A 10,000-nucleotide genomic window follows, 5' to 3' on the forward strand; every position below is an offset into this window, starting at 1 on the left:
GGCGAGGCTCCCGGCGGCCCCGAGCGGGACCACAGGTTGCGGAAGGCGTCCAAGTGAGCGGCGGCGACGCCAGGAGGCCCCCGGGGTCGACTCCGCGGCCCCCGGGTCGGTGTGCGGGCCTCCAGAGCTCGATAAAGTAGTGGTGTCGCTAGCGGTCGAGAAGGCACTTTTCGACGCCTACTGCCACCCCCACATGGCGGTAGGCGCAAAACTGGAAAATCGCCGACCAGAAATGTCGCTTCGTATAATCGACGTTTTTTTTGACCACCATTTTCAGGTGTCGGAGGTGGGTCTGGACGAATACCAACACCATTTCTGGGGTTTCACAACCGCCCGGCTTCTCCGACATATGTTGGAAAGGAGTAGCGATCGAGCGAAGGGGGCTGTCGGTAGGCGGCCGCGGGTTGCATGTGTGCCCGGGACAGCACCCCCATCCAACTAAGGGGTGTCCCCCGGGGGCCAGGGGGACCTCGTCCAGGTCGGCCGGGCGCTTCCAGACGCCTACCGACACCGGTCAGGTCGGCGAGGCTCCCGGCGGCCCCGAGCGGGACCACAGGTTGCGGAAGGCGTCCAAGTGAGCGGCGGCGACGCCAGGAGGCCCCCGGGGTCGACTCCGCGGCCCCCGGGTCGGTGTGCGGGCCTCCAGAGCTCGATAAAGTAGTGGTGTCGCTAGCGGTCGAGAAGGCACTTTTCGACGCCTACTGCCACCCCCACATGGCGGTAGGCGCAAAACTGGAAAATCGCCGACCAGAAATGTCGCTTCGTATAATCGACGTTTTTTTTGACCACCATTTTCAGGTGTCGGAGGTGGGTCTGGACGAATACCAACACCATTTCTGGGGTTTCACAACCGCCCGGCTTCTCCGACATATGTTGGAAAGGAGTAGCGATCGAGCGAAGGGGGCTGTCGGTAGGCGGCCGCGGGTTGCATGTGTGCCCGGGACAGCACCCCCATCCAACTAAGGGGTGTCCCCCGGGGGCCAGGGGGACCTCGTCCAGGTCGGCCGGGCGCTTCCAGACGCCTACCGACACCGGTCAGGTCGGCGAGGCTCCCGGCGGCCCCGAGCGGGACCACAGGTTGCGGAAGGCGTCCAAGTGAGCGGCGGCGACGCCAGGAGGCCCCCGGGGTCGACTCCGCGGCCCCCGGGTCGGTGTGCGGGCCTCCAGAGCTCGATAAAGTAGTGGTGTCGCTAGCGGTCGAGAAGGCACTTTTCGACGCCTACTGCCACCCCCACATGGCGGTAGGTGTAAAATCGGAATAGACCGGACCAGGAATGTCGAGGGGGAAAAAAATGACAAAGTCCTGGTGTGCCTAGGCGTCGAGAAGGCACTTTGCGACGCCTACCGACATCCCCATGTGGCAGTAGGCGTAAAACTGGAAAATCGCCGACCAGAAATGTCGCTTCGTATAATCGACGTTTTTTTTTGACCACCATTTTCAGGTGTCGGAGGTGGGTCTGGACGAATACCAACACCATTTCTGGGGTTTTCCAGTTTGAAAGTTTTATAAAACATGTTCGGTAGGAAGCACACTTTGGTGTGTCGGTTCGTCGGAGCAGCGACTCTTTGCCTCGTGGTGGTCCGGAACGTCTCTACGGGCTTGTCGCAAAGGCGTCAGAAAGTGGCATCTCCGGCCGCCTAGGGCTGTCACCGTTATCGCTGTCGCCGCGCTCCAACTTGTTTTGATCCGCCGCCTTCGTTCCTGCCAACCGTGCGCCCGCTCATCGTCGTTAGGTTATAATACGTGGTACGTGTGTGTGCTTCTCCGTGGACCTAGGGCTGCTCGACGTGTCGAACGATATGTTGGAACAACTAACGGCTCCTTTTCCTGGTTCCATAGTCGTCGTGGTACCCGCGTCGTCAGCCATATCTATGTCCACCATGTTTAGCCGATACGTTTGCTGCAGCTTCTGCTTCCGCCTCAGCGTTCGCCGCTCTCAGCCGCCGCTGTTGTTGCTGCCGTTCTGCCATTCAACCACTACCTGCGAATCTTTCGATGATCGGCCCGAACGACCCATCGCTGTGCGACCGATAAATCCTCCGGATTAGGGAGAAACGCCGCCGCTCTCTGCCGCCGTCGAACGGAAAAACGTACATTGTAACGAACGAACGAACGAACGAAACGAATTAACGAACGAGCGAACAAACAAACAAAAATAGCCGCGGGGGATGCACTATGTAGATCCTGATCCCCTTGTAACCATACGTACGTTGTTCGATGCTCTCCCGTCCTGGAAGTCGCCGCAGCAAACAGGAGGATGAGCAGCAGCAGGCGCCGCCGCCGTAACCGCCGCCTGCCTGCCGCCTCCTACTCCTGTCAGCGTCCGATCTCACAGCCGTGTGAACGTTCGCTGACACCCGATTTCTTTCCGTCTGGCAAAACCTTGGACGTCCCGCTCGCGGTACACGTGCTGCAGCGACTTCTCGTCCGACAACGCATAAGCGTCGACGTCTGCCGCCGCATCTTCTGATACGTGGGACGGTGATAGCGCTAGTCCCTTCTTGCGCCACCTCCACCTTTGTTAGCGCCAAAGAAGATCGATCGAGCAGTCGTGGTCGCAGTCGATTAACCCGTTTTCACCGTCCGCAGTTCCCAAGCCGCCGATCAAGTCGTTGCTCTTCTTGTTCGTTCTTCCCATACCGTCGATTTGCACGGCTGCCGGATGAGCCATCCTCTGTCCGGCGAAGCGCTCACGTCAGTGATCGATACTTGCACCGACAGTCCTCCCGCTCGCGACTCGGTGCTCGAATCGGACTCGTTCGTTTTTATCTCGATGCGATTGTGAAAAGGGGGACCGGTCGTCAATGTCGTGTGTGTCGACGATGTTGTTCGCCCGGTCCGCCGCGTTGTTGTCGTTTTTTTTTTTTTTTTTTTTTTTCCCCTAACGTTCGCCGTCGCACGGACGAAAGGGTGAGAAAAAAAAAAAAGCTCGAAAAAGCCGCCCAAAAAAATCGGACCGAGGAGCCGCTTGCGAGAACGCGCCATGTGCACGTTGTCTCTCCTCGGTTTTTCCGAGCACGAACACGACGCCGGTCGGTCGGTCGGTCGACGAAGGCGACGACGAAGGTGACGGGAAAATTTACGCCGCCGCTGCCCTGGTCCAGCTCCTCCCCGATGACGGCTGTGATGTTGACGTTGACGTTGGCGACGACGACGACGACGACGGAGACGACGACGACGACGAGACGGCATCGATGGCGACCACGATGACGACGACCTCGACGAGTTCAGTCTGCACCTTGACCTCCGATGTCCGTGTGCACTGCCGTCGTGCTGTTTGTCGTTTGTCGTATGTATCGCTGTCAAGGGTGCCGTTGTCGTTGTTGTTGTCGACGTTGTTGCTTGCTCTCTCGTCTCGGTCGGTTGGTACGTTGATGACGACGACGACGACGACGAAGACGACGACGACGACGACGAGACGGCATCGATGGCGACCACGATGACGACGACCTCGACGATTCCAGTCTGCACCTTGACCTCCGATGTCCGTGTGCACTGCCGTCGTGCTGTTTGTCGTTTGTCGTATGTATCGCTGTCAAGGGTGCCGTTGTCGTTGTTGTTGTCGACGCTGTCGTCTGTTCTCTCTTCTCGGCCGGCTGTGACGTGGACGTTGACGACGACGACGACGAGACGGAATCGATGGCGACCACGATGACGACGACCTCGGCGAGTTCAGTCTGCACCTTGACCCTCGATGTCCGTGTGCACTGCCGTCGTGCTGCTTGTCGTTTGTCGTATGTATCGCTGTCAAGGGTGCCGTTGTCGTTGTTGTTGTCGACGTTGGTCGCTTTCGTTCTTTGAGTCTCGGTCTCGGTCCAAGTCAGGGGAGAAACAAAAAAGAGGCCATCAGCGCGGGCAGCGCGCTTCTACTGACGGCGAACCCCCTCGAAAAATAAATAAACACGTGCCCGTCGTTGTAGTTGTCTGTCTTATGTCGGTCGGTCGGTCGGTCGGTCTGTCGTTCTGTCGAAACAAAGTCCCAAATTCCAACGATACCTGGTTGATCCTGCCAGTAGTCATATGCTTGTCTCAAAGCTTAAGCCATGCAAGTGTAAGTTCACGCCACGCATTAGAACGGGCGAAACCGCGAATGGCTCAGGAACCGGACCTAATCCTCGGGACCGTATTCCTCCTCGGAGGCGATGGATAACTGTGGCAATTCTAGAGCTAATACATGTGACACAGGCCGCGATCGGTCGGCGCGCCGTCGTCGCCACGCCTCGCGCGCTGGCACCCGCGTCGGCCGTTCCGGGTCGCGGCGCTACATATTAGACTGAGACCGATGCGCGTCATTCCGTCCTCCCGTCGTCGGCGTTCCCGCTCGCGGGTCCGTTCGGTGGCGGGGCTCATAGGGCGGCGCGCTCCGCTTTGGTGACTCTGGATAACTCACTGGTCGATCGCACGAGCTTTCACGCCCGGCGACGGGTCTCTCGAGGGTCCGCCCTATCAACTGTCGACGGTCGGTTAAGTGCCTACCGTGGTTACTACGGGTAACGGGGAATCGGGGTTCGATTCCGGAGAGGGAGCATGCGAAACGGCTACCACATCCAAGGAAGGCAGCAGGCGCGCAAATTACCCACTCCCGGCACGGGGAGGTAGTGACGAAAAATAACGACGCGGGACTCTGTCGAGGCCCCGCGATCGGAATGAGTACACTTCAAATCCGTTAACGAGGACCAACCGGAGGGCAAGTCTGGTGCCAGCAGCCGCGGTAATTCCAGCTCCGGTAGCGTATATTAAAGTTGTTGCGGTTAAAAAGCTCGTAGTCCGAACTCGGGTTCGTGGTCGCGCAAGCGGCCCCGGGGCGGCGGCGCCATCGTCCGTCGTTGACTTTGGTCGTCCGTTCGCATTCCCGGCCCTTTCCGCCGGTGTCAACCGCTAGCATACCCGCCACGCGGTCCTGCCGGCGAGGTGGACGAGGAGGTCGTGATCGGGATCCGGGAAAAAAAAACAAGTGGTCGTCGGTTCGGTTCCGGGAGTAGTCTAACGGGGGGGTGCTACGTGTGTGTGTTTGGGTGCGTTCATTCGCATCCCCGCACTCTGACCCCCGCGCTTCTCTCCCTCTCCCTTTCCGCGCGTTCCTCTTTTTTTTGAACCCCCCCGGTCCGCTCCGAGTCCCTGCTTCGTGTCTTGTCTGCGCGCGTGTTGCGGTCGGCGGTTTCTCCTCCAAGGGTGCTCTTAACCGAGTGTCCGCGGCGGCCGGTACGTTCACTTTGAAAAAATTAGAGTGCTCAGAGCGGGCTGTTCAAGCTTGCATACGATAAGCATGGAATGATGGAAGAGGGCCTCGTCTACGTCTGTCGGTCTCCGTCTACGGCGAGGCAATGATCGAAGGGAGCGGTCGGGGCCACTCGTATTGCGACGTTAGAGGTGAAATTCTTGGATCGTCGCAAGACGAACTGCAGCGATGGCGTGTGGCAAGCACGTTTTCCTCGATCAAGAGCGAAAGTCGGAGGTTCGAAGACGATCAGATACCGTCGTAGTTCCGACCGTAAACGATGCCGACCGGCGATCCGCCGGCGTTCGCTTCCATGACCCGGCGGGTAGCCTGCGGGAAACCAGAGTTCGGTTCCGGGGGGAGTATGGTTGCAAAGCTGAAACTTAAAGGAATTGACGGAAGGGCACCACCAGGAGTGGAGCCTGCGGCTTAATTTGACTCAACACGGGAAAACTCACCCGGTCCGGACACCGGTAGGATTGACAGATCGATAGCTCTTTCTCGATTCGGTGGGTGGTGGTGCATGGCCGTTCTTAGTTGGTGGAGCGATCCGTCTGGTTGATTCCGATAACGAACGAGACTCCGGCCTGCTAACTAGTGCGCCGATGTCAGTGATTTTTACGGCGGGCTCGGCGTCCTCCGTGGCGCTCGGGTCCGGGTCGGTTTTCTCACGCACTTCTTAGAGGGACGGGTGGCAGAAAGCCACACGAGGCGGAGCGATAACAGGTCTGTGATGCCCTTAGATGTCCGGGGCCGCACGCGCGCTACACTGGAGGTATCAGCGGGGACTTCGCCCCGGCCCGAGAGGGTTGGGAAACCTCTGAACCACCTCCCGTGATAGGGATCGGGGCCTGTAACCAACCCCGTGAACGAGGAATTCCCGGTAGGCGCGGGTCAACAGCCCGCGTCGATCACGTCCCTGCCCTTTGTACACACCGCCCGTCGCTACTACCGATCGAACGGTCCGGTGAGGTCCTCGGATCTGGCCGACGACGCCGCCGGGCAGTGCGCGACGTGTCCGTCACGACACTCGTGCATCTACGCCTCGGCGTTCGATGCCTGGAGAAGACGACCGAACGACCGAACCCGATCGTTTAGAGGAAGTAAAAGTCGTAACAAGGTTTCCGTAGGTGAACCTGCGGAAGGATCATTACCGTTTTCCCGTTCGAGACTGGTTTGTTGTTTTCCGGCCTACCTCCTCTGTCTGTCGGCGTCAACGCCTCGAATGCGCGCAAACAAACCTATAAAAGGCGGAGCGAGAGATAGATTTGTGGTGACGCGGAGGTTTTTAAAGCCCCAGCTCTTCTTGCTTGCTTCCGCGTCTTACCACCTGTTTGTTTTTTCGCCCACCGCAAGTGATGGCCGCTTCTTCTTTGCCTTGTCGCCGCTTTATCGTTTTTTGTTTTTTTGCAGCCGCTGTGCCACCGCCGCTAGCTAAAAACAAACTACTCGCGACATTGCAATGCCGTCACGCCTCCTCGCACAGACCTCCTCGCACACTACTAAATCTATATAAACAAAAACTAATATAAAAAAACCCAAGTGCTGAACCCTGGACGGGGGGATCACTCGGCTCGTCCGTCGATGAAGAGCGCGGCCAGCCGCGAGAACTGATGCGAATTGCAGGACTCAGTGAACATCGACACCTCGAACGCACATTGCGGCCCCGAGATCCCTTGTCTCGGGGCCACGTCCGGTCGAGAGGCGGAACGTTACATGTCTTTCTCCGTTAACGAAACGACATCTTGCCGTCCCCGTGCCCGCCCGGTCCTCGGCACGGTGGTAACCGGGACGTCGCAGGAGCGAGTGACGAGGGGGAAGAAAAATAAAAAAAGAATTGACTCCTTTCAATGTCTTTTTTTTTTTTTAAAACCCTCTCCGGCCTCCTCCTTCGTCTCCCGCTGGCAGACCGCGGAGTCTTTTCCCTTTTCGACCGCGTGAAGAAACACTGTGGAGGAGGAGCAGGAGGAGTCTGTCCGAAAGCAGCCGAAGGGAGAACAAAAACAAAAAAAAAGCACCGACCTAACCGACTGCCGACGTAAGCGCCGCCTGCTCGTCTCGCTCTCTGCCTCATGAAGGTGTCTCTCAGCGACGCCTCGAGCAGCGCGACGAGCACGGCCGTCGCACCGTAAAAAGGTGGCCGCGTCGTAGGCAACGTCGGATGGGGAGGACCCAGGCTTTTTTTTAATTGTTGGCTTCTTCATTTTCGGTCGGACGGGCGCTATATCGGCCAGCCGTCGTCACACGGAGGGTACCGATCGAGATTCCTCTCCTCCAAACACCACACTCTACTAAAAACCGCCGCCCTCGGCTCGGACGAGACGACCCGCTGAACTTAAGCATATCGCTAAGCGGAGGAAAAGAAACCAACCGGGATTCCCTTAGTAACGGCGAGTGAACCGGGAGAAGCCCAACGCCGAATCCCGTCGCAAGTTAAAGGCTTCGGGACGTGTGGCGCATGGGTCGAAGGCAGCCGTTCGTTTTCGTCTCGCATAGTTCGGAGTTCCCTCGATCGGGGCCGCCCGCGGCGGGTGCCAGGCCCATTCGGTGCGGACGGCGAGCGACGGCCTTCGATCCGAGAGTCGGGTTGCTTGGGAACGCAGCCCAAATCGGGTGGTAAGCTCCATCCAAGGCTAAATACCGGGACGAGTCCGATAGTCGACAAGTACCGTGAGGGAAAGTTGAAAAGAACTTTGGAGAGAGAGTTCAAGAGAACGTGAAACCGCCCAGGGGTAAACGGGTGGGACCGCTCACCGCGATCGCGGGGGGACTCAGTCCGGTGCTGCCTAGGCTCGAGCCCAAACTCGATGTGTGTTCTTGAAAGAGAGGCCGTCGCGGCACAGGTCGTCGTTCGTCGTGTCCGCGGGGGACTCGTTCCCCGCGGTTCCAGCTTTTGTGCCCGCGTCGCCGACGAAGGAGACGGGCCGCGTGGATAGCGGGAAGGGAAACGTGGTGACGACCGCGGCGTCGGTAGGTGGCTGCGTCGGTTGGCTGCGACGGAGGGGACTCGTCCTCTCGATCGCTGCTGCCGCCGGGCCCTAACCCGCCGCATCCGTCGCCGCCGCTTCTTCTTTCCTCCTGCTCCCTCCGCGCGCGACTCCGCTGCACCCGTCCCCTTCATCATCGCTCGGCGTAATCATGGCGCGGGCGCTTCGGCGCGACCTCCGCGCGGCCGGCACCGGACGCACTTCCCCTCCGGTCCGTCGTCGCGACCCGTTCCCGGCGTGCAGGTCGAACACGCGGGTTTTTTTCCGTAGGCGGCAGGCGTTTCATCACCCTGAAAACCCCCGTCTTCCCACCTTGTGAAGTCGGGGGCCACCGGCCGTCGGGCCCGCGAACGTAACTGCCCCTTTCTGCCGGGAACGGAGGAAATCTGACACGATCCGTTACACGTGGCGAGCCGGTCCGTTTTGATCCCGCCGGAAGTCGCGTGCGGGCGACGCACTCTGTGTGTCGCTCCTTAGGCCGCCCCACCGTCTCGGGCGCGTGCGCGATGAGAGGCGGGATAGGACTGGCGCGGCCTCGCCGTCACGCACCTCGCCGACGTTTCGGGTTCTTGTCGGGGGGCAACCCCGCCCGCGCCCGTTTCCGTTTCCGGAGAGGTCGCTCGGCGACGCTTTTTTACTCGAGCCGCCCGCCACCCCGGGTCAGCGACGTGCATCGGCAACCCACCCGACCCGTCTTGAAACACGGACCGAGGAGTCCTGGCCGTTCGCGAGTCGTAGGGGCCACCTCTGACTAACCCCGAAGGCGAAGCGAAAGCGAGAGAGCGTGTAGGAGGGCGTCGATCGGGAGAGGTGTCGTGGCAAAGTCGTCCGGGGGTCGTCGGGGGGTGTCGTCGGTCTCGTGCCGTCGTCTTCTCCTCGCCTCACCCGCCTCCGAGCCGTGCCCGATCCCGCCGGCGCGGCGTTTTCGGCCTTCCGCCGTCGCTGCTGCGGTGCCCGCAACTTTTCCTTTTTTCTCTCTTCCCGAGAGAGATAGGAGAGGGAAGGCTCGTGGCTGACGTGCGGTTGTTTTTCCCTCCTCCCCGAGAGGGGACCGGCGCATCATCCAAAAAGGGGAATTGCCGGGCGCCAGCTTCCATATCCTCCTTCCGCCCATCGGTGAGATCCCGCGGCTTGAACTAGTCCTATTTTGTCGTCGAGTTTAGGCGCTGCGCGCGGGCGCCATCACCCCCGGGTCGGTTTCCCCTTTTTCCGAGTACGACTCGGCCGACTCTGGCGTAGCGAGCGACCAGGGACCCGAAAGATGGCGATCCACGCCCGGTCGGGATGAAGCCAGAGGAAACTCTGGTGGAAGTCCGAAGCGCCTCTGACGTGCAAATCGATCGTCGGAACCGGGTGTAGGGGCGAAAGACCAATCGAGCCGTCTAGTAGCTGGTTCCCTCCGAAGTTTCCCTCAGGATAGCTGGCGCTCGATCGTCGCAATTCCATCCGGTAAAGCGAACGATTGGAGGCCCCGGGGCCGTTCACGGCCTCGACCTACTCTCGAACTCGGAACGGGTGGAACGGGCCGACTCTCCCGAACGACGGAGCCGACCCATCCGGCCGCCGCCGCCAGCACGCTTCGCTGGGCGGTTGGTCACCTCGAATGCGAGTGCCAAGTGGGCCACTTTTGGTAAGCAGAACTGGCGCTGTGGGATGAACCAAACGTCCGGCTAAGGTGCCTAACGCGACGCCCATGAGATCCCCGAAAGGGTGTCGGTCGATATAGACAGCAGGACGGTGGCCACGGAAGTCGGAATCCGCTAAGGAGTGTGTAACAACTCACCTGCCGAATCG

The 10,000-nt window shown here is 59.9% G+C and overlaps 2 non-coding genes and 1 pseudogene across 2 annotated transcripts in view; all 3 read left to right on the top strand.

Annotated features, from left to right (window-relative positions):
- Positions 1 to 3,994: 3,994 nt before the first annotated feature.
- LOC145276216 (small subunit ribosomal RNA) lies at positions 3,995 to 6,372 on the top strand (annotated as a pseudogene).
- Positions 6,373 to 6,767: 395 nt separating this feature from the next.
- On the top strand, positions 6,768 to 6,926 carry LOC145276213 (5.8S ribosomal RNA). Its single transcript, XR_013867904.1, has one exon. It is a non-coding gene; the product is annotated as a 5.8S ribosomal RNA (ribosomal RNA).
- A 595-nt stretch (positions 6,927 to 7,521) lies between these two features.
- Positions 7,522 to 10,000, top strand: part of LOC145276212 (large subunit ribosomal RNA) — a 5,729-nt gene continuing 3,250 nt past the window's right edge. The window contains exon 1 of the ribosomal RNA XR_013867903.1: positions 7,522 to 10,000. This exon is cut by the window's right edge and continues 3,250 nt beyond it. This is a non-coding gene — a ribosomal RNA (large subunit ribosomal RNA).

Source organism: Euprymna scolopes, unplaced genomic scaffold, assembly GCF_053919585.1.
Source record: "Euprymna scolopes isolate OS-2025 unplaced genomic scaffold, ASM5391958v1 sca764, whole genome shotgun sequence".
Lineage (NCBI taxonomy): Eukaryota > Metazoa > Mollusca > Cephalopoda > Sepiida > Sepiolidae > Euprymna > Euprymna scolopes.